The sequence below is a fragment of the Lissotriton helveticus genome, chromosome 11 (genome assembly GCF_964261635.1).
Source record: "Lissotriton helveticus chromosome 11, aLisHel1.1, whole genome shotgun sequence".
Lineage (NCBI taxonomy): Eukaryota > Metazoa > Chordata > Amphibia > Caudata > Salamandridae > Lissotriton > Lissotriton helveticus.
Window position 1 is genome coordinate 1,026,746,788 of NC_136072.1, and position 23,040 is coordinate 1,026,769,827.

General features: G+C 48.9%; 1 protein-coding gene and 1 long non-coding RNA gene across 6 annotated transcripts in view; one reads left to right on the plus strand and one right to left on the minus strand.

Moving 5' to 3' along the window:
* Positions 1–23,040, plus strand: part of HECTD4 (HECT domain E3 ubiquitin protein ligase 4) — a 2,216,728-nt gene that overhangs the window by 1,266,021 nt on the left and 927,667 nt on the right. The window lies entirely within an intron of this gene.
* LOC144791438 (uncharacterized) lies at positions 375–2,585 on the minus strand. 2 transcript variants are annotated; one of them, XR_013602387.1, is made up of 7 exons: positions 2,480–2,585; positions 2,300–2,381; positions 2,093–2,204; positions 1,891–1,999; positions 1,730–1,784; positions 1,249–1,317; positions 375–562 (listed from the first exon to the last, which is right to left on the minus strand). It is a non-coding gene; the product is annotated as an uncharacterized LOC144791438 (long non-coding RNA). The 2 variants fall into 2 exon arrangements; XR_013602388.1 differs by lacking the exons at positions 1,891–1,999; positions 2,093–2,204.

Here is a 23,040-nt window from a genome sequence, read left to right on the forward strand (position 1 = left end):
AAATTACTATAGTAGTCCCTGAGCGTGCGTAACTGATCAGGAAGATTCCTATGCGTATTGCCCTGCGCGTCCTGTAGTTCCGCCACATACGTGGAGAACTTAGGCGGTCTAGTCGCATCCGCCAGGGCTTTCCCTGGACGGTCCCCTTCTTCATATACCTGTGCCACGTGGGGTTTCCCTCGAAATTTACATTCCCTGTCAGCCAAGGCCTCATATTTAGTGAAAACAACAAGGACCCCCTGAATGACCAATAATAACAATTCCTAGGTCAGGGACATAACATGTGGAATAACAACCTAGGCAATTTACTATTTGCTTGTCAAATCGAATAATAGAGAGGAAAGGAAAAGGCTAATGACATAAAAGTTCTACTTTTTATTAGTTCGGGTGAAAGATCATACATAACAACACATTATTTAAAAAGATGTATAACTTAGTGGTAACATATTTTGTTAAAAAGGAAAGACTTTTTTTCTCAATAAAAAACAACACAGTGGCACAATAGTGTTATCGACGCGGGTTTCGGCGACCAGCGCCTTCTTCAGGAGTGGCCACGTTTTGCCTATAAAATACAAAAAAATAATAATGTACAATAGATACATTTTAATTCATAACAGAGACAGAACAAAGAATAAAAAATAAACATCATAATCCGTAAAATACATAAGTGATTATGTATAACCTTCACACTGAGCTCACATTATTTTATCAAGACATCAGCAATTATAAACCTCTCATTTTTTGACAAGCAGACAAAAATTCTTAATGGTGATATCTAGTCACATAGATCTAGTTATTTCATTGCTCATATTCTCAAATTTGCATTAATTAGTAGTACTAAATTAAAAAGGAAGCATAATGAACTCGGCGTGTATACATCTAGGTATACCCAGTATATAATGATGATGTCTAGTCTCATAAATCTAATTGTTTCATCGCTCATATTCTAAATTTGGCTTAAATCGATTATACTCCATTAAAGAAGAGCATATAAGGCTCAGTATATATACATCTTAGTATGCCCAAAGTAATGTGTTTAATTTATGTTCTCATTTAAAAATCCCAGGGCATTAGTACTGATGCCACATTTTAACAAAATCATCATAGTACATTTATAAAATAGGGATTTTGAGACGTTTGTAAATGATTTTTCCCTATAGATTTCCGAATATACAGAGTTTTTAAACATATGATGCGATTCTACTGCTAAATGATGTCATATATTGTACATTTAATAAGTGTACTTACTAATTTACGTAATTTGGGCAACGCAAAATACCTTGGTTTTCACCTTCTGATTGATAAGGAAGAGGTTATCTGTGAAAATAAATTCATTCTATATATATCGTCTTAATATTAACTTTTGTAATAATTGATGCTTGGGATATATACTTAAAAGAGCTAAATTGATCTTTCGGACAGTTAAATGATTTTTCAAGCTATTTGTACTTTCTTAGATACATCGTATTTGCATTTAAAGTTTTAAATCTTAAGGCAACCCTATATGTTGTTATCTCATTTTACCACAGATGGTAAATCGCTATAGGTCAAGGATGAAAAATACTGAAGGAATTACCTAAGTAAAAAATCTTGAGCCAACACTCCATGTTATTACCTCATTTCACGAGGGATGGAAACTAACTATAGATCAAGAATGGAAAATGCTAAAGGAAATACCCAAGATTTCAACAACTATATCAATTAGACAATCATAAAAAAGACCATTTACCTTATATTTCAATAAATTGCGGTGTATAAAAAATGCGAACAGGAGTTACACGAAGCTGAAAATATAAAGACCATAGATATTCATTCTTTCAAAAAATGTATATATATATTTTCTCTTTTCCACAATTTGTTCATGGTCACAGTCGTATAGGGGCTAATTACCTAAAACACTCGCATTAGATCACCGATATTGGAATGAATTTAATATTCAAGAGATCTATAGAGCGACGTCCTTTGCAGTTCCATCGATGTAACCAAGCAACACTCAAATCTAAGAGATGGAAGAGGGACAATTGCCAAAGGGTTTATATCTATACCTCAAATAAACGAACAGGGATGAAAACAGGGCTAGTCCTTCTACTACCTGAATGGCACTAAGGTCGGAGCTTGCCCCCTGGTCCACGGACAAAGATATAAACGTATACACTTCTAAATATTCCAATTAGCAATCCACCTGATATGGGGATATTAAGGCACTGCAGAGAAAATAATAAAAGAAAGGGGAAAAGAATAAAAACCTAACGTAATATGAATATTGGAGGCACAATTTAGATAGTGCGAAGACGCTTACCTTAAGATATTTATATAGATAGCGTAGACACTTCTAGATTTTCTAATACACAGTTCTCCAGTTGTGGGGATATTCAAAAAAGCTATAGAAAAGATGGTAAAAAACGGACGCTGATTTTACAATTAATCTGTCCTCGTATAGATACTAAGGGCTCAATCTAGGCGACGCACTAACGCTTACCATATGATATTGGTACAGATAACGTAGACCGGGGGCAGATAGTAACGTGCTTCTCAGTTCTGGAATATTCAGCGACTGTTTCTCTCACAAGCAGCCCTTAATAAACCGTCACTTAATTGGAGGAGTCACGCCTGTATGGTCACATAGTTTATTCAAAAAACGCGACTCAACTACAATGATCTAAATAAACAGCGGACTTCCAAGACTCGACCGCAATGATCAAAATAAACAACGGACTTCCGAGGAAGCCACAAAGAAACCCGCACGATCAAAGCTCCATGGAGATGGATAGGGGACTGAACAATTATAATGGGTACACATGATGTGTTAGCACGCATAGTCTATAATCTATGTCGTAACATTCGTCCTCATTAGAGGCGTATTTCCACATACTAGTGTTCCATAAAAAATGAGATTAGATACTCCAATCTAGGCAATTTTCAGCGTGCCACTTATATCATTTATGTCGAAACACTCATCCACACCGGAGGCAGACTTCCGCATGCTCCTATTCTGTGGAAAATAGAGAATCAAACTAGATATTTGAATCCAGACAATTATCGATGCGCCATTGATTTCACAATATTCAAAAAGATGTAAGTATTAAAAAACTATAATTTGGGAACACGTCTTAACAGATTTAGACTAGGTTTGGAACCAATCACCACACTTCCGAAATTGTAATGTGGCAAATAATTCCCATAGAGAATTAAAACTCTAAATATTATCCTACATAAATATATATATCAGGATGCAAGTACAAGATCATCAATAATCAGCTGGATCTTTTCCTGGAAGAAGCTAGCCAGATTCTCACAAAGTTCTTGAGAAGGAGCTATTTCATTCCTGGAACAATCAGGGCTGATGAGACATTAATTAACTTCTTTCAACCTCTCCCAGTTATAACTTCAGGGGGATCGCCCTTGTTGGTAACTCACTAAGGGCACACGACCCGCCCACTTCCCTCCTTACTCACACCCGCTCGCTGCCCTCGCCATGGTGGCAGGCAGCTACGGCGGGACGGAGGCAAGTCGCCGAGCAGGAAAGTTTACCCAACTTTAAACATGTGCATACATCACCATCATAGTATAGTTCTTTGTGCACGGAGAGTGAGTAAGAAATCCAGAGTATACCAGTGTATCTTGTGCAGTTCAGCTGGGATTTGATAGAGGCGACTGAGATCTGGAACGCTCTCGGGTGTCCAACTCCGCAATCACAGAGCGGCGGTGTCACCGGAGGTAATCTTCAGCCTGTTGTGGGTTTATAAAATAGTGCTGCAACCCATGGTGGGTCATCTTCAATTTTACCGGGTATAACATAGCGTACGGGATTTGCTGAGATTGAAGTTTTTTCTTGACAGCAGCTAACTTCCTCCTAGCATCTTGCACTGATTGCGTAAAATCCGGAAAGAAGGCCAGCGTTGTGTTCTCATATTGTCCCAAGCTAGGCGAAGGATGGTGTCTCTATCTCGATAGTTTTACAGGCGGGCGATCCCGGGCCGCGGTGTCTCCCCCGGGGGTGGGCGGGCCGTCAGAGATCTATGCGCTCTCCCCACCGTGAGGTGTGCCGAGAAAGAGTCTCTACCAAACAGGTCCACATTCAATTTCTCTTTGAAGTTGGTAGTTTCTGCCAGGCCAAGGATGCAAACGTTATTTCTTCGTGAGCGGGCCTCTAAATCTTCATTTTTATCGTCTATTACTTTGAGTAGCTTTTCCATCTGTAGCATCTGGCCTCTGCTCGTGGTAGCTCCATCCTCTAGATCTGATACCCTAGTTTCAGCCTCCTTTAGGCGTTGTTCATGCTGATCCAACTTGGCAACCACAGAATCCATCCCCACGTTCATGGTATCTATTTTAGCGTCTATGGTTGTGAGACTCCGCCTCATACCAAGGAAGAGTGCCTTCCAGTCTCCTTCAGGTGCGTCAGCGGCGTCGGACTCCCCGTGGTCTGCAGACTGCGATCTTGGGGTCTTGCGTGCTTCAAACGGGATCTTGGACTGTTTAGCGTCTGTGCGTCCCATGGCGCAAGCTGGCAAGTGTATCCAGACAGGAAGCGCAGGACCCCGACTGTATGCGTCACCTACAGTCGTGTGGGAGCAAAGCAATGCAGCAGCTATGTGGGGCAGCTAGAGAATTGGCTCTCTTGCAGTGGCCAATATAGTGGACGGCAGCGGCACAGGGACAGCAGGGTTGACAGGCTTCCTACAGGTCCCCAGGGCACGACTCCAGGCCCAGCCAGTCGCTCACACAGCGCTAATTATCCAGGTCCGCTCACAGCAGGAGACCGTAGTCCGGTAGGCGGCGGAGCGTTCAATTGAGTGTTCCAGGGTCCGCGACGATGAGACAAGTCACGTCACAGCTGGAGGCACTCTCCACTATAGAAGCGCGCTCTCCAGTCCCCCTAAAATGGCTGCAACAGGAAGTGGTCTCAAGGTATCGTGGCTAGGCGCAGGCAATGAGGCAATGGAGCATCTGTTGTGCAGGATGATACGGGCAGCAAGCAGCCACCAAGCCCTTCATGCAATGTGCAAGTGCAGCTGGCAGTGTCTCCCAGTTCCAATCCCCGCATGCAGCAGTGCCGTAGCAGGTCAAAATGGTGGGAGCGCTGTGCGGCGGTCAGAGGGGGAGGAAAGGCAGCCGCTCACAGTCCCAGGCAGCAGTATTGTAGTGGCGGGTGAAGGGCCTGAGAGCGCCCCGACGGGCAAGGGGAAAACAGTTGATGTGGCGATATCCCCCAACCGGCACCCGACCACGAGCAGTCACCACAATCGAGCCTCTACGGCTCCAACGATGCAGGCAACATGGTCCAGATCAACCCACAGGGCACTGACGGTTGTCAGCTTTGGCGCCCTCAGCACGCAGCCAGAGTTCGGGGAGGGCAACACTCCTCCGTCAGTAATCTTTCGCGCCTCCGGGCAGCAGGCCCACAAAGCCTCTGTGTGCCCTAGCTTAGACGGCCGTCATGCAGCTCCAGGGTCAGCGCGCCCCAGACCGCCTCCAGCTCTCGCGGCTCCTGCTTCAGTCTTACTCTAGGCTACTCGGGCAAAATTGTGTCTCCGGCATCAACAGCGTAGCGGGCAACTTGTGGTGGGGTTTAAACTTCGAAAATGGAGTGCAATATGGGCGTGATGTTTAATTTCCTACTCGGCAGGGCTGGAGCCTCACAGGCGTGCGGCCATCCTGGTCGTTCGCCACCTAGCGCCCCTCGAGAATTCTCACAGTTGAAGTGCGCTGCGCGAAACTCACGCAGGTGCATTGGGTACTTAAGTACGTCTCGAGGGGAAACAACTGGACCGCACACCTCTACAGGAAGTGGGTAAGAGAGGTTCTCGTTTTGTGATTAGGAAACTTCCTAATTCGTGCAACACTGATCGAAGGGAAGTTCTTCATGATCGAAGGGAAGTTCTCCAGCAGGGGCCAATTCTTTTCCAGTCTGGATATTTGGCAAACAATAACTTTAGAGAGTGTAGGGCAGATCTTTTTGGATTGACGCTAGCACAGGATAAAGGTTTCCTGACACTTGGGGAAATATATGGAGAGCAGCTGCTTAGTACTCCCCAAACGTGGGCCAACCAAACTCAACATCATCCATTTCACAGATGATGTTGTGATATGAACCACACCAAAGCAGGTATTCAACGGGCTCTGTACGCTCTAAATGCCTATAATGTGGAATATCCCCTCAGAGTAAACAAGACAAAGGTCCTCATTTTTGGAAGATTCAGACATAAGAAGCACCTTAATTGTCACGTGGGTAGCATGATCATCAACACTGCCATGAAATATAATTACCTGGAAGTCTGGTTCGCAGAAAACACCAAACACACCACATGTGTTAAGATGTTTAAGAAGAAAGGGGCAGCAATCATCTAGGATCTAAATCAATTGAATCTGACACTCAGCAGTGCATCTGTGTTGGACTTGGGCCTTGTGGCAGGTTCACCCCTGAACTTTTTGCCTTGAAATGTAGTGATTTCTGGTCTTTGCGCACTTGGACACTGTGGCGCAGTGTAAAGTGCGTGCGCTTCCTGAGTGCGTGTGAGAGATAGGCCTGCCCTCCCATAGGAATGCATGGGGAATGTGTGTGTCCCTGGTAGTTCCTGATGCGTGGGGAGTGCAGGCTCGAGTTTAGTATGTGTGAACTCGTGAGAGTGAATGCTGCGAGATGGTGTATGCAGCATGTATGTGTCTAGAAGGGAAGTGCTACTTCTGGACATTGAGATATGTGTGCAGTGAGGGTGCTGGAGCGTGATTGGCTGGAGCTGGCTGGCATGCCAGGCTCCAGGAAGTCTGGATGGGTCTGCCCGGTGGTGAGTGTGAGATTAGCATGAGTGATGTGTGGGAGGAGTGTACCTGTGTCCTGGATGGGCTGGGTTTTCCCCACACAATGCTGGCTCCGCCCCCCTGCGGTGTGTCTAATGACCCAAGCCCTGCCAGTGAATAGAGAGGGTGGTTGAGGTAAACAAAGTACTCAAGAACCAGCTGCGACTGGTTCTGCCCCCACCCTGCACCTAAAGACAAAGGGAAAAGGTGTATAAAAGAGGGGCTGTGACCCCATGAAAATGTTCTTGTTCCCAACTAGAATCTTGCCAGGGGCGTGCTGCTGCTTGGGCTCAGGGGAAGGCTTGCCTCCCTGAGCCCTGCCCAGCCCCTGGACTGCTAAGATGCTGGAATACTGAAGGACTTGTTGCTTTTTGTGCCTTCATAGCGCTGGGAGCGCTGTATTCTCCTTCCTAGCGCTTGGGAGCGCTTTCCATTGACCCCTGGTGCAGGAGAGCGGTATTCTGTGTGCCTAGCGCTGGGCGAGCGCTTTATTTGCCTTTTAGCGCTTGGAAGCGCTATTGATCTCAGCCGGTGCCCACCCGGCGTTATTTGCCCCTGTTTATTACTTAAAACGAGCGAGTGCCCACCTCGCTGTTTATTTTAATCTCGAGGGTGCCATCCCTCTGAAATGCCCCTGAGATTCACCGCCGCGGCCCGAGCGCCGCAAAACAGGAAGTCAGGCACGACGGTGCCTGATGCGGGGCGGGACTTCCGGTTTGCCTGAGGAAGTCCCGCCCGCCGCCGCGCTGTGATTGGCCAGCGCTGCCACCGGGGAAAATAGAGGAAGAATGCCGGCCGAATCCCTGCGGCCCGGGGCTCCCAGGAGTGAGGGAGAGCCCCGGGGCCGCCCCGGAAAGCAAAGAGGGAAGCGGCAGGCGGGGCTCCGTGGCCGAGGAGAGCCCCGCAGCCCGAGAAGAGGAGCAGCGCGAAACCCGCCAGGAGCCCCCGCCAGAGTAGCCCGGTAAGTGAGAAGGGCTAGGGGAGGCTCCGTGTGGCAGGGTGTCACTGTCTTGAGCCCTGAGAGGCTCACGAGGGCATTCCTGAAGGGGTAGAGTGGCCCCAGAAGGCAGTGGGTCGCTCCCCCAGCGGACATTGTTTCCAAGTCCCCGGGCATTTCAGCAGAGCCGTGAGGGGCTCCAATGATGGCTTTGGGAGATTATTGATCCCACGAGGCTCCCAGGGGGCATTATTGTATTTGTGTAGCCCCGAGGACCAAAGGGGCCACATGCTGATTTTCAGAGCCTAGAGGGCTCCAACGATGGGGACAGTTATTTCTAAGGAGTCAGAGCGCTCCCATGCACACCATTATTTCCAGAGCCAGATGGCTCCCAGGTGTGGCACATGTTGTTTCAGGGCTACTGAGAGCTCATGCCCCATTTAAATGATTCCCAGCTGCCCAGCAAGTAGTGGGCAGCTGCACCGTATAGGTCTTTCTTTTCTAGGGACATGTACTGTGAACTGAGGAGTGAGGCGCACTCCTTCATCCCTGGCCTTCCCCCAGCTGCAGCGTTTAGGCCCCCTGTTCTGTCCCTCAGCTGCCCAGCAAGTAGTGGGCAGCTGCTACGTTTAGGTCTTGGCGCAGTGGCGCAACCTGGACTTTGTGAGTTCTGCGCTAAAGGTGATTTATGCGCTAACTGAGGTTTAGATGCTGTGATCTATGTCCTATTGCTTTTGGGTGTTAGGAAATGTACAATGTGTAGTATGTTTTGCGCACCCTGTGTTCTGCACCTCTGAATGTGTTGTTGATACATTATGTGCCCTGTTCCTTACACCGCTGAACGTGTGTCGATGCGTCATGTGTTCCTTACACCGCTGAATGTAGGTTCTGCATCATGTGTTTTGTCCCCAGGTCTATGCCCCTACTTGTATTGTGATACTGAGGTGGTTGTTCTTGCTAGTGCAGGTGGTGCTAGTAAGGTCCTGGTTCCCTGCGTGACCTGTTCCTAGGGTGGTTAGGATTGCGTAGGGGGGACTTACCAGTTACCAGTGGGTACTGGTTGTGTGCTTTATGTCTTATTTTGTATTACAGTGATCTTCTGTTATAAGTGATCCCAAGGGCTTGATACTAAGCTTGCCCCCTGACCAGAGTCCCAGGACCAGTGGACTCTATGGTGCCTTCCCTGCCAAATTGCTGGGACTTGTCTGATCTCCCTGGGCCCCTGGGGCCTCGCTGAAGTGTGCCTCGCTCGTTCCCCTCGGCAGCTCGTGCCGGCAGCTCGTCCAAGCCTCGAGCAGCGCCGCTCTCCCCTGAGCCGCGCCGCTTCGCTGGGTCGCCCGCATCCTGCCTTCCCCTCCTCTTCTGAACCGCACACATTGGTCGCCCCAGAGAAACGCTTGTACCGTGCCGGCAGCCCGTCCAAGCCTCGAGCAGCGCCGCTCTCCCCTGAGCCGCGCCGCTTCGCTGGGTCGCCCGCTCAAGCTTACTAAGGAGGTCACTCGCATTATCCCGTGCAACCAGGACGGAAGGTACTGTCTGATAGGCTATGTTCTAAGTTCTAGGCCTACAAGTATTGTATTCTACGTTCAGAAAGTGCTATTCCTGACAGTGGTCCAGGTGGCCCTGTCTTGTAAATAATCCCTTGTAAATTCTGCCCGTGCCTCTGGCACATTGTAAAGTGTGTGTTTTATCTAATGTGTTTTGGTGTAATACAAAGGCTATTTTTATATAACCTTGTGTGGAGTTTCCTTTGTGGTGGGCCTTTGGGTGTTGTTGCTGGGGTGCATGCGCAAATACTTAACTTACATCGCCTCCAAGTTTAGCCTTGCTGCTCGCGCCACGTTACCTAGAGGGTGAGCAGGGGTTATCTTGGCGTGTAACTCCCTTGCCCTGACTTGGGAGTGGTGGTCTCCTGACTGACTTTGGCGAAAGCCCTGGCCAGCCAGGGATCCCATTTCCAACAATCAGTCATGCCCATTCTCAGGGTTATTATCTCAACTCTTCTCCTAGCTGTGCAGTATGGGCATCAAGCCGATCTAGGTGCCTTGGCTTCTGCTCTGGAGCTTATTCACTGTACTGCTTACAGAAAAATCTTCCAGCCGCCATGCTACATTCGATGGTCAAGGTTAAAACTGGATTTCGGCTTGGTGAAGCAATCTCTACACCGTAAACCCGCCCTACTGAAATACTACATTAGGGTCACGAAGCCCCATGACAACTCCCTAAAGGGACCCCTGAAATGCATCTTTGAGTCTCTGGATAATCTGTGCCATTACTAACTGCAGGACACCATTAAGTCTATTAACATAGAAGAAATAGCTTTGACAAATGTGGACGTACCCTACACAACGTAGAAAAAAGCAATAAACAGGAAACTGAGGGAAATCTCAAGGGATCAGGACCCAAGGTTTTAAATTAATTAGTCTGCCTTATTTCCTCTGAACAGTTCCTATTTGGTGGGGAAGCCGCAACAATATCTTTTGGAAGCTCTAAACAGGCAGAACCGTAGGTCTAGCCTGTACATGCGGCTTTTAGGACTACCGGTGAAAAACTTTAACCCAGCATGAGCCGACAAAGGAGGAGCCAGAGAATGCAGTCTGTGCAGCTATAAATATAAATCATGGCTGCACCTACTGTCCTGTTGCCCCAAATTCAATCAATCAATCAGAACATTAGTAAAGCGCACTACTTACCCACGAGGGTCTTAAGACTCAACCAGGAGGGAACTATTTTAGCCAGTCCGCCTGGCCCAAGGGGCCCCCACGTGCCAAGATGCTTCCATGCTCAGCTTTAAACAGTCTGACATATGGGTCTTGTCAAAATGTGGAAAATGTGTTGATGAACTCAGGTCACTGCCTTGCTCACAAGTTGTCGGCATGCCCAGTCAAAAGTATGTCCAAAAGCAGATACACTACTTCAACACAACAGGACTGATGTGCTGTACCAGGCTGGACTTGGTGAACCAAATTAGATATGGTTGTAACCACGGACATGCTTTGGGCTATGTGCAGAACTGGTCAACATGCAACCCGGCCCAATGAGGTTGGGCTGTCTGAGCATAAAAAGGGCAAACAACTGCGTAATGGGATAGAAATTTCTTAATTTTACTATTATAATTTGGTGTGGCTGCTAGTGGATATATGAACAGACAGAATAATAGCACCGCTGTCCCAACTAGCTTAGGGCCAAGGGGTTGCAGAAAGCTACTTTTAGTTTAGTAAATTATCAAGTCTAGACATTTTCACTTTTGTGATTTTGGTTCACACTTTTACTGTTTAAGTAAGAAAGCAACTTTTGGCCAGTAAACCATCCCGTTTAGTCATCCTTTTTTTCTCGATGTTGGTTCATATTTTTATTTTTTTAAGCTTGTTTTTTTTTGGGTTGCAATTTCCGCTCCTAATAAGGCACTCTGTTAACACGTTTCATTAGCTCCTGCTGAGGTAATTCAATTAGTCTTAAGAGATGTTTGGAAAATGGATCCACATTTTAGTATCTTAAACATGGTTTTAATAATCTCCTGCAATTTAAAAAGAAACTCCTGATAATACATGTTATTAGATCCCTGCAGAGGAAAAGTTACATTATTAATCTAAAAGCAAAAAATGTGATTGTTCTTGCTTCTTTTAAAACACTCACATTTGGTTGTTTCATTGTTTAGTTAATAAAAACCATAACAACATAAAGACAAAGACAATAGAATGCATTGATAACATTAAAATCGCGTTAGTGTGACAGCAAAGTTCAAGATTACGCATGAAGGCACTAAATATATGTGTATGGTAAAATATTCATGATTGTGCCCAACCTCCAAATCGTTGATGTACAGTTGAAAAGAGCCCAATTGTATTACATTTGGGCAGCTTGTGCCTCTGTGTGTTATAGGCAAGAATGCTAGTGCAGACCCTTACTAAGAGCAAGTTAATTTTACAGTGTTGTGGCCATTCTTACACAAGCTGCTACTGTCACTATATATTAAAACTTGCACAAATAAAGTTCATTATGCATCAGTTTTAGATAAGATTGAGAACGGTGTTCGAAACCTTTTCACCCTCACACAATGCTTTTTGAAAAAATTTATATTTATAAAAAATTTTTTGCACAGTAATAACAAACAAGCAAGATAATACATTTTCCAAAGATCTTTGGATGTTGGTTTTATGCGGCTAATTCGTAGTTACAGAGTCATTCAAGAGATCCATCAACATCTTCAGAACTGTCATATTTCTCGTATTAACTGCAAACCTGAGCATGGTCTTTGTCAAGCTTGATAGCATGTACTGTTTGAGTATATTCTTGTCTATTGCAACAAAGCTCATTTGATTCCTCTGGTAACAGAATACGTACCCTACACGGACTAGAGTTGGTGGCTGTATCACAAAGCACGACACCCTGTACCCTACCTTTTTTTTTTTTTTTTTTTTTTTTTTTTAAACTTTGTTTATTGGAGTTTTTGTAACAAGTAAAAACAAGACAGTACATTCAGAGCGACATTACAACGGCCGGAGTCTGTGGTTCATAAATCAACAACAAAGTGGGGTCAAGAGTCTCAGTACAGTGAATTACCTCTAAACGGCTTGGGCAGCAATAATGCAGTAACATGTAGGTTATACATCAGAAACAGGGGTAGAATAGCGGTAATCAAGCACAGGGAACAATCACAGGGGTAATACACAATACGTCATAGGGTCAAAAAGCATTTAGAGATACACAAGAGTAACAGCAGCATTTCATCACGTAGGTGGCAGGAGTGTATCACAGCATACTTTTGCGATGGACAGTGCAGTAGGCACAATAGCAGAGGCGATGTACATGAACGGGTGACTGAGGCACCTTACGCTAGGCAATCAACACCATCACCAGTGGGATCTCGCGGTAGTTCTACATCACAAGCGTTCTGGGCTAGAAGATAAGTTACCAGGGGCTGCCAGATGTCTCTCGGCCTACTGGATACGGGAAGTAGGTCAGCAAATGCCGTGTGCTGATCCTGACTGTATGTCATATCAGCAAGCCATTCTTTGAACTTGGGAGCTCTGCCACGCCCCCATCTGCATGCTACGCGCCGCTTTGCCAGAAGGAGCGCAATGTCCACAAACTTTCTGTGTAGTGAGGGAATGTGTGGTGTGTGCCCCAACAGCATGAGCAGAGGGTCAGGTTGTATGGATGACCCAATCATGGATTCTAAAGCAGTATGTACTTGTTGCCAGTAGGTCTGTAAGGGGGGGCATTCCCAAGCAAGGTGCAAGAAGTCTGCATGTTCTGCGCGGCAGCGGTCGCAGCGATCCGTGTCAGCTAAGTGAAACTTAAATTTTTTGACGGGGGTATAGTACAAGCGCTGTAAATATTTGTAATGAATTAATTTGAGCCTACTGTTCGCCGATATACGAGCCGTAAGAGTACAGCAGTATATCCATTGGTCCTCAGTGATGTCAATTGCTAGTTCAGCAGCCCAACGCGTTCTCGCAGAGGTCACAGGCTGCGGGCTATCCGCGCGGATATGGCGGTACATACCCGAGACCAAATGCGAACCATCACTCGAGTTCAGCAGGAAATGAAGTGGAGGCGAGACGACAGGCTCCGCAGGGTAGTCAGGAAGTATTGCCCGCATGCCCTGGCGGAGTCGTAGATAATAAAACACCTCGAGAGGGGTGCGTGCATGATCTTTGAAGAATGCATCAGCGGGTTTAAATTGGCCCCCGGTAAACATGTCCCCCCAGCTCATGATCTTCAGGGCCGCACAAAGGCGCTGAAAGCCTTTCTCCTGCAGGAGTGCAAGCTCGGGATGATATGTTAGAGGCAGCAGGGGAGAGTATAAAAGTTCACAATGCAGTCTTTTAGCCAGTCGTCGCCACGCATCAACAGTGCATGTGACCGACGTGTGAGGCGTCGTAATGGCGGAGGGCTGACAGTGCAGTAGACCCTGCAATGGCAGGGGGTTGGCAATCCAGTCCTCCACCGCCAGCTGAGGCATAAAGGGAGTAGGGCGAAGCCAGTGGTACGCATAGTGTGCCTGTGCACAAAGATAATAGGCTTCGAAGTCCGGAAGGTCAAACCCCCCCTTTATCGTACGGCAGGATCAGCAGTGACCATTTAAGTCGCGGGCCCTTGCCACCCCAGAAGAGACGACACAGCTCAGATCGCAGCGTCTTGAAAAAATAGGCTCCCGGGTAAAAGGGGATATTAAGAAAAAGATAGAGAAAGCGTGGGAGCACCACCATCTTGATCAGGGAAGCTCTTCCTGCCATGGAGATGGGTAGGGTGATCCAGCGGTCAACCAGGGTAGTGAGTCTTGTCACAGCCACCCCATAATTAGAGCGAAGAATCTCATCCTTGTCTCGCGAGATCTGTATGCCCAAATATTTAAGATCAGACATGCATCGCTCCAGGGGGTAATCCAGGGGAAAGTCTGGTACAGCAGCCGTGAGTGGAAAAAATTGGGATTTCGCCCAGTTTATCTGAACCCCCGACAAACGTCCAAAAACCACAAATTCTCTGAGTAGAGGGTTCAGATTATGTACTGGGTCTTTAACGAACAAAGTCATGTCGTCCGCATATAAGGATACGTCAGTTTGGCGTTGGAGGCAGCGAACCGCTCCCTCACCATGGAGCTGGCGGAGCCGGCATGCTAGGGGTTCGACAGCAATTGCAAACAATAGGGGGGATAAAGGGCACCCTTGCCGCGTGCCCCTGGAGATATCGAGCGGCGTGGAGAGATGACCATTGATCAGCACCCTGGCAGTAGGCCGGGTATATAATAGACGGACCCAGGAGACAAAGATGGCGGGGAATCCCATGCGGGTCAAAACGGTAAATAAATAAGGCCACTCGACAGAATCGAACGCTTTTGAGGCGTCCAAAAAAATCGCTGCGACAGGGAGGTCAGGATGAATCGTATGGAGTAGGGAAAAAAGGGTGCGAAGATTATGCGAAGTGGATCGGCCAGGGACAAAGCCAGACTGGTCGGGTAATACTATCCGGGTCATAAGGAGAGATAACCTAGTGGCTAGGACTTTTGCCAGGATTTTAACATCGCAATTCAAGAGCGACAAGGGGCGATACGAGTCACAGGATGTGGGAGCTTTACCAGGTTTCAGCAACGAGGTAATGACGACCTCGCGCATGGAACCAGGGAGGACACCGTCCTCATAGGACTCTGTGAAAACCTCTCGGAGGACCGGGGCCATGACATCCACATAAGTTTTGTAGAACTCAGCGGGAAGACCGTCCAGGCCAGGTGCCTTCCCATTACGCAGTGACATGATGGCATCTCTTATTTCCTCCAATTCAAAAGGGGCAGCAAGGAATTGCCTGTCGACATCGCTTAACCAGCATAAGGCTATGTCATTTAGAAAAACGTCGTACTGGACTTCAGGAGTGGTGACTGTGGTGTATAGGGTGCGATAGTGGGATACAAAGGCATCTAACAAGTCGTCCGAGTCTCTGACAGTATGCCCTCGGCCATTGACCACTTCAATGACAGTATTGTCCACTCGCGGCGGGCCCGTCAACATAGCCAGTGCCTTGCCGGGCCTATCGCCCTCACAATATTTCCTCGCCTGCCAATATTTATTCCTGAACCTAGTTTCCCTGTTCGCCTCTTCTTCATAGTGTGTGAGCTTGTCCCTGAACTCAGCGTGTACAGCAGTGGGATCGCCCTCCACCATTCTCGCCTCCAACGCCCTCAACTCAGCCTCAAGCTTCCGGATTGTTCGCTGTATGTCACGCAACACCCCAAAGCTCTTAGACATGCAGTGGCCCCTAATTGTGACCTTGAACGCCTTCCAGATAGTCTCGACGGATGCAACAGAGCTCTTGTTCCGAGGGAAGAAAGCAGCGATCTCATCCCCCAGTTCAATTCGGAAAACCTCATCCAGCAAGGCCGTCGGTTGCAGCCGCCAACGCATCCGAGGGTAGTCCCAACCCGGTAGTAAAACAGACAGCAGTACCGGGCTGTGATCTGAATAGGTTCGCGGGAGGTGTGTCACCGCGTTCATCCCAGGCATTGTTTCACGAGTCAAAAAAAAGTAATCAAGGCGCGCCCAGGTGCCAGTCTGAGATGTGAAGTGTGTGCCCTCCTTGCGGCCAGGATGTAGCTGTCGCCAGGCATCCAGTAGACTGCCCTCCGAGAGCACCCCCTCTAATGCCTCTCGTGATCTGGGTTTGTAAATTGCCACACCATCAGCCCTATCTAAGTGTGGCGCCAGCGCTATGTTGAAATCACCTCCCCATATGATGTGGCGGGAACCAACGTCCAAGATCTTACCCCACAGTATGGTAAAGAAACAGGGCACATCAACATTTGGGGCATAGCAGTTAACCAATGTGACTGTGTCGCGGCCCAGCCGCCCCCAGAGTAGTACATAGCGGCCTTCCTTGTCCGTCAATTCTCCACATACCTGAAAGGGGACATGTCGTTTAACCAGGATGACAACCCCTCTGGCATATGAGGAGTAGGACGAGAATGATCGAGCAGCAGCCCATTTACAACCAAAGGTAGAGCGTCCCTGTGGATCTAAGTGCGTTTCCTGTAGCATAGCAATCTGTACCTGTTGGCGATCTAAATATGCAATTACATTTATACATTTTTTAGCATCATTGAGCCCTCGGACGTTCCACGACAGGCAGTGCAAGGGTACAGTAGTCCCAGAGTTAGCCATTACACAGACAGGGCCTAACTAAAACACTGCGCAATCTTAGACTCCCAAATTGCAACATCTTATGTACAAAAACACAGAACACCGGTAGCAGCCACCCAAATGTCGCCTTCAACAAACCAACCATCCCCGAACCATACCCCACCCCCCCACCCACCACTGCATCCCAATCATGCCAGTAGCCATTCCGATCCTCACCCTCCCACCGCCCACTCCCCAGAAATTCCCACAACTTGAATAGAACAGCGGGGTACTCCCGTAGGGGGAACATTAGCAAAGGCACACAGCCGCCCCCATTCCCAAACGCCTCACAATCGAAACCATCCATGGCTAAGGCTGGGACAGTGGGGGCAGTTCCTACATATCTGAAACCGTCTGGGGTCTCGGTCATTCTCAGCCCTCAGGACCTATATCAGCACCAAAGTTTGCAACAGATAGTAGTCAATAATAGTAATGCAGGTAGAAGACAGATACTTATGGGGATGGCAGAATCCGTCAAACTTCATTAACTGCCGGGGGCATGTCCTCTTCGGGTACCCCATGATCCTCTCGCCGTTCCCTCCGTGCTCTGAGATGATGTTTCAGGAAGTCTTCAGCCTTATTTGGATCCGTGAAGATGCGTTGTTTACCCTGGAGTGTCACCCGTAGCCTGGCCGGATATAGCAAAGCATAGTCTATCTGAGCCTCTCTCAGTTTTTTCTTGACTGCCAGAAACTTCCGTCTTTCCTCCTGCACAATGGGGGTAAAGTCAGGATAGAGAGAGAAAGCAACTCCATTGTAGTGCAGGGTGCCTGTAGATCTGGCAGCTCTTAAGGCGACATCCCGGTCACGGTAGTTCAATAGTCGGGCTATGATAGGCCTGGGCGGGAGTCCAGGCTGCGGCATAGGAGCCAGGGATCTGTGCGCCCTCTCCACAATGAACTGAGAAGAGAAGGCATCCTCCCCTATGGACGCCCGGAGGAGGGACTCGACGTATAGTTCCATTCTTCCAGTAGCCGTGGATTCCGGAACGCCCGTGACGCGGATGTTGTTGCGTCGGCTACGGGCTTCCAATTCCTCATTCTTGGCCGCTATGACCCTGAGTAGGCTATCCATGCGAGCAAGTTGGGAGGTGTGGGTGGCAGTGAGGTCATCGGCGTCCGATATACGTTGTTCCGTTGCGGCCAATCTCTCCTCATGCTGGTCAACTTTGTGAACTAGTGCGTCCAGCCTAGATGTAATACCGTCCACCTTCTCCACCACAGTGGCAAATCCTTGGCGCATTTCTTGGAACAGGCCTTGCAGATCAGACGCGTTCGGGGGGGAGGGCGCAGCAGCAGAGCCCGCGCCGCCAGGCCCAGGGTCCCCCCCAGTCGACTTTGAGCCCTTCTTGGCGCTCTCAAAGCTGAGCTTCGCTTGACGGTGCTCCGGGCGCACCATCGTGCCCCTGCGCCGCTCGTGAGCCATCGACGTGGGGTCCGACAGGGCAAGTACTGGTCACTACGTGAGCAGAGAGAGTAGTGAGGTCCGTCCCCCGTGGCCCTCGCAGCAGGCAGTATGGTATGGCAGGGATGGAGGGGAACCACAATTTACACAGCACCTGCTCGTACCTCACGGGCTGGAGATTCGCAGGTCAGCCTATGGACATCCAGGGCCCCCCGCCGAGTGTACATGCAGTGCAGAATGTCAGCTGGACAATCCGAGCAGGATTGAGGGGCAGACCAGTCCGCTGCGCCGGCCGGGCCCCGCCGAATTGCAGCAAAGGTAGGTCAGGCCGTCCACTGGAGAGACGTCTACGATCGCCAATCAAGCCCACCGTACACTAGCAGCCGCGGCAGGGCACTGCCCAGGATGTGGTCTGGTACTCACTGCGTGGGTCTGGACGCCACATGGATGCGGGCAGCTCTGCCGGCGCAGGTCTCCCCCGCGCCCTCACTCATGGACGCCGCCAGTAGCTAATGGCCGCTCCCCTCCGCCAGTAGCTGTGTCGCTGTTATCGCAGCCAGCACTCTCCGCCAGTCCACAAGCAGGAGGGTGTGTGCGGCCCTGCGAGGATGTCCGCCGCAGACGAGGGCCGAGCAGCGCAGCCCAGTACTGTTTACCAGGGCGCGGCAGGATACAGCGGTCAGTCACTTGCCTGGGGCCCTGTGCCTCGTGGTCCGCCCCGGCCTCGCGTGAGCGCCAGAGGCCGATGCTTGCACCTCTGCGGGATCCGGGAATGCGCCGGTGAAAGTTCCGGAGCGGATATTTCGGCGAGGGTGACTCCCAGCGGTCCCAAAGTCGGACCGAGTGCGAATGAGGCAGGTGATTGTCGGTTCCGCTACTGCAGGGCCAGATAGTTCACCAGACGGCGAGGATTCCTGCAGGATCAGTAGCGTAGGAGACGGGAGCCGCTCAATCAAGCGGCCATTCCGTTTGCGCGCCAAGCCACGCCCCCTCACCCTGTACCCTTCCTTGACTGAGGTGTGACAGTGTAGACATAGCTTCTGATAGTGTAACAGCACAACGTGTAGTCAATACAATTAGCATAAACATTTAGTCCACCTTTCTGCTTGTGACCATTAGCAAATTAAACCCTGCCAATGTGGAGGGTAACATAGCCCTAAATAAAGTAATCCCTCTCCCTCCCCCCTATAACCGAAAGAAAAGCGAATGGTGGTGGTGTCAAGTGTGCAGTGTATTGGGCTTGTAGGTCAGATTGGAGCGAAGATGCCGCTTCCGTATGGGTGGTGTCTATCTTCTCCAGGGAGCCAGCCTGGTGTGCCCCGTAGAGCATTGTTTTAGTATTGGTGATCTATGAACTAGAACTGAAAGAGATGCATATCTCTGATGGAGGGTAGGCACACTGCCAGGGGTAGTCCCAGGTGTAGTCCCTGAGTCAGATAGGAAACTAGGCGACCCCATTTATATTCAAAGTTTTGTAGTTGTCTCTGAAGATATCCGGCACTCTCTCCAGAGCCGCGATTGCCACATCGAAAGGGTGGGGGCTGCTGTCTTCTTCCAAGACGCCTCAATGGCGATTTTGGCTGCCCTCAAGGAGGACCATAGAATGGCCTTGTCCGCCTTGGTCTGGTGTGTCGGAGATGGGTCCCTGATGCCCAGAAGCACCCCCTCAAAAGTAGTTGGTATGGGATAGCCCAACATAGTTTTGATATGGGAATATTCTTTTAAGCTTGGTTGGGTAAAGGTACCCATCCATCATGGTTTTTGTGTGAGCCTCCCGCAGTTCCAGGGAGTGGTTGAATGTAGCTGTGTCTGACCACACCCCAGCCCATTCCCCTTCGGTTATGTCTCTCTGAGTTATTCCTTACCACATTGCCATATATCTCGGTCTCGGTGAGGGGGTGGAAGCAAGTAGAATCTTATATAAAAAGAGATTGCCCCCTTCATAGAGATAGCTGTTTGAACACATTTTTCAAATGTAGTCTTCTCTCGTGTGGCAGCGTCATGGATCTGGGATGTGAGAGCCCAATGCTTGAGTTGAAGGTAGTGATAGTGTTCCTCGGGGCCTAAGTGAAATTCTATCCTGCAAGTCTCAAAGGTTAAGATATCATAGTTGTGAAATAGATCTTGTAACATTAGGTATCCTCCCTCCTTCCAAGCATCAAAGAACCCTCATTAAGAGCTGGTGGAAATTCGGGGTTGAAGTGTATCAGCGTGTATTGTGAGGGAAATGTAGTCCATTCAGCTCCCCCAGAAATGGAGTCCCAAACCCTCAAATGGTGCGTGGGGGGGTGCTAATGTAAGCATTGGCGGGCCTATCCTTTTTGGGTTTCCATAATAAATCCGATATCGACCTCCCCTCGATGGCCCTATCCATATGTAACCAATGTTTGTCCGATGCCCATTTGGACCATTCCGAATGCTTTCGTTTTATCACTTTTTTCAGGCAGAATTCAGCGCTTCACCTTGAAATGGAAAAATAATTGCTGTAACCGTTATTTCCTTTCCAAAACTAATGCTCTACAGAGGCATACAAAATTAGGTATTGGTTTTGCTCCACCTCTGAGCTTCCCTCTATTGTTGCATCATCCTTAAAATCTGTTTTATATTAGGTTTAATGAGGCACACATATAGCCCAACAACTGACCAGATCTATAAAAATTAATTGTATGACTAGATATATTGTGGAAAAGTCAGCAAAATCCATAGAAACGTTTTGCGGCTAGCACCCTCTTTTAAACCTGTGCGGTGCATGCTCCTCCTGAAATCTCAACTTACTTCAAGAGTGTGAAGGGCTTTATACAACACGAAGAACAAGGGATCTGGATAGTCTCCAGCTGGCCCTGCAAGAATGTACCATTCTCTCTGTTCCTTTTGTCCTAGGGACAACTTTCTGATACTGGGCAATACTTGAGAAATGCTAACTAAGTAAATCAGACTCTCATTTTGCCTGCGAGTACTCAATGCGGAAGGTGACCCAAAAAACTTCTTAAGACACCATATCTGGTAGAGACATCTAGCTGCAGATTCCTTAACTTGTGAATTCTCCCTAGGCGTCAGACTGGATCCGGAAACTTTTTTTCTCAGCAGTACCTCTCCATGCCAGGGGGCAGCGCCACATAACTCCCCGAGACGTCATCTCCAGATATAAAATAAATTGAGCCTTAAAAATCCCCTCTGGTGTGCCAATGTCAGTTTCTTCTTTTTCTGCGCGGCACCTGGATCCGAAATAGCGTATCTATAGCCGCTTTTCGGCCTGCTGTGACTAGCTTTCTTGTCTAAGATAGTCTGCTAGATCCTTTTGCCCGCTGGGTTTAAATCTTGTATTCCTGTGCTCGCCATATGTCCAGTACGGACCCACCTCCTTTCTGTATGTGGTGCCTGGGTGAGCATCACGACGCCGACGAGTGTGACGTCTACCAGCGGTTAAAATCGAAGGCCCTGCGGGAGTGACGCTTGAAACTTCTGACGGCACGGTTGTTACAGGCCTCTACCTCCTCGCGGCGTCGATCATCCTCCTGATTCAGGGGTCGATCCCATGAGCGCTGCTCTTCTCCCAGTGGTCAACAGCAGCTGTCCCAGTCTCGACTACCTCTCATGGTAAGCGGTGTCGTAAGAAATGGAAGTCCTGGGCCTCTGTGTCTTAGTAAACTCTTGGGGACCATGGCTCCACTCCGGTGGCGCTCCCGCGCCTACCACCCTTTCCTGGGACCGGGGCGACCTGGAATCAGATGCAATAGTACAATAAGGCTCTTCATCTGGTATTTGGGCCCTCATCTCCCTCTGGAGCGCCTGCGGGCCCCAGGGAGATCTTAGGTGCAGTAACTGCACCATCGCCGACAGGTTCGCCCTTGGTGGCAGTTCCAGTCTCGGACACAGAGACATCAGTGCATTGTCTTTCGGGACCCCCACCAGTGACATCGGTCAACTCCGATGTGACGTCGGTCACCCCACTAGCGCCGATTTCTACAGTGGCAGAAGACAGCGAGCTGGAGTCATTGCAAGACCTCACAGTAAGCTTTGGGGGTCGACTTCGCCTTGGCTCCTTACATTGGAGCCGACGCCAACAAACGTTTTTCTCCCTTCCCAGGCAGACGTCGGAACAGCGCCGGGTCGGTGCCGTCAAACGGCGGTTATGGAGCCGTTTTCGGTGCCGATGGTTTTTGTGAGGGTTTCACCAGACCACTTGGGAGAAGAATGTGAGATACTCTCCTTGGAGCAGCAAATAAATACTTGTGGCTCCTCCTATTTTGGACAGCTGGATTGCTGAGCTGGGTGAAGCCAGCGGGCTAGATTCATCCCCAGCTTCATCTCTGTTATCTCCTCCTGGCCTTGCTTCGCAAGCTAGTTCTTCTTTGGCAGAAGTTTTGAGAAGAGTGGCTGATGTATTACATTTTACTCTGGCTTCTGTGGAGAAGGCTACGGACCCTCTCATGGAGGTCCTTCACCCCGGCCAGTCTGCCGTTTAATCAGTACTCCCCTTTTCTGAGGCATTGTCTGATATTTTATTGCGGGCATGGTTAAAACCTCAGTCGGTGTAACAGTAGACCTTGCTATTGCCCACTAATACCACCCTGCCTCAGGGGATCTTGCTTGCCTTATATGACAGCCGACCCACCGTAGCTTCGTGGTACAGACCATAAGGCGTCCCCTAAGGTGGAGAACCTTCCCCACTCCCCCTTAACAAAGAGTCCAGGAGGCAGGATTCTTGCAGAAATGTTTTTTTTCCTCTTCTAGTGCAGCATTAAGCATCACCAACACTATTTGCGTCCTCAGACATTTTCTTCATGCCCCTGGGACTCCTTGGCACAGCCTTTACTTTTTTTCCCAGAGGCTAACAAGGACGAGTTGACCAAATAGATCTTCGCTGGTCGCCAGGCAAGAAAACTGTTTGTCATGTTTGGAATGGACTCCACCAATTCCATTGGTCAGGCCATGGCTTCGGCTGTAGCATCGCCTTCGGGCATCTGGATTTTTGTACACTGTCCAGACAGCCTTGCTTGACATGGCATTTGATGGGCTCCACCTTTTTGGGGCTGAAACAGATGCGACCTTATGTAGATTTCGAGCTAGTCGGGGAAGGCCAGACTCGTAGATTGCCCCTCCCGTATTCTCTACCGCCAGTTTTTCTGTGACCCCACGTTCCGCGTGGAAAGTTTCACAGAAGAAGCTGACGTTAACGCGCCGGAAGGTACATTAATGGCTCCATAGACGTCATATCCGGAGACA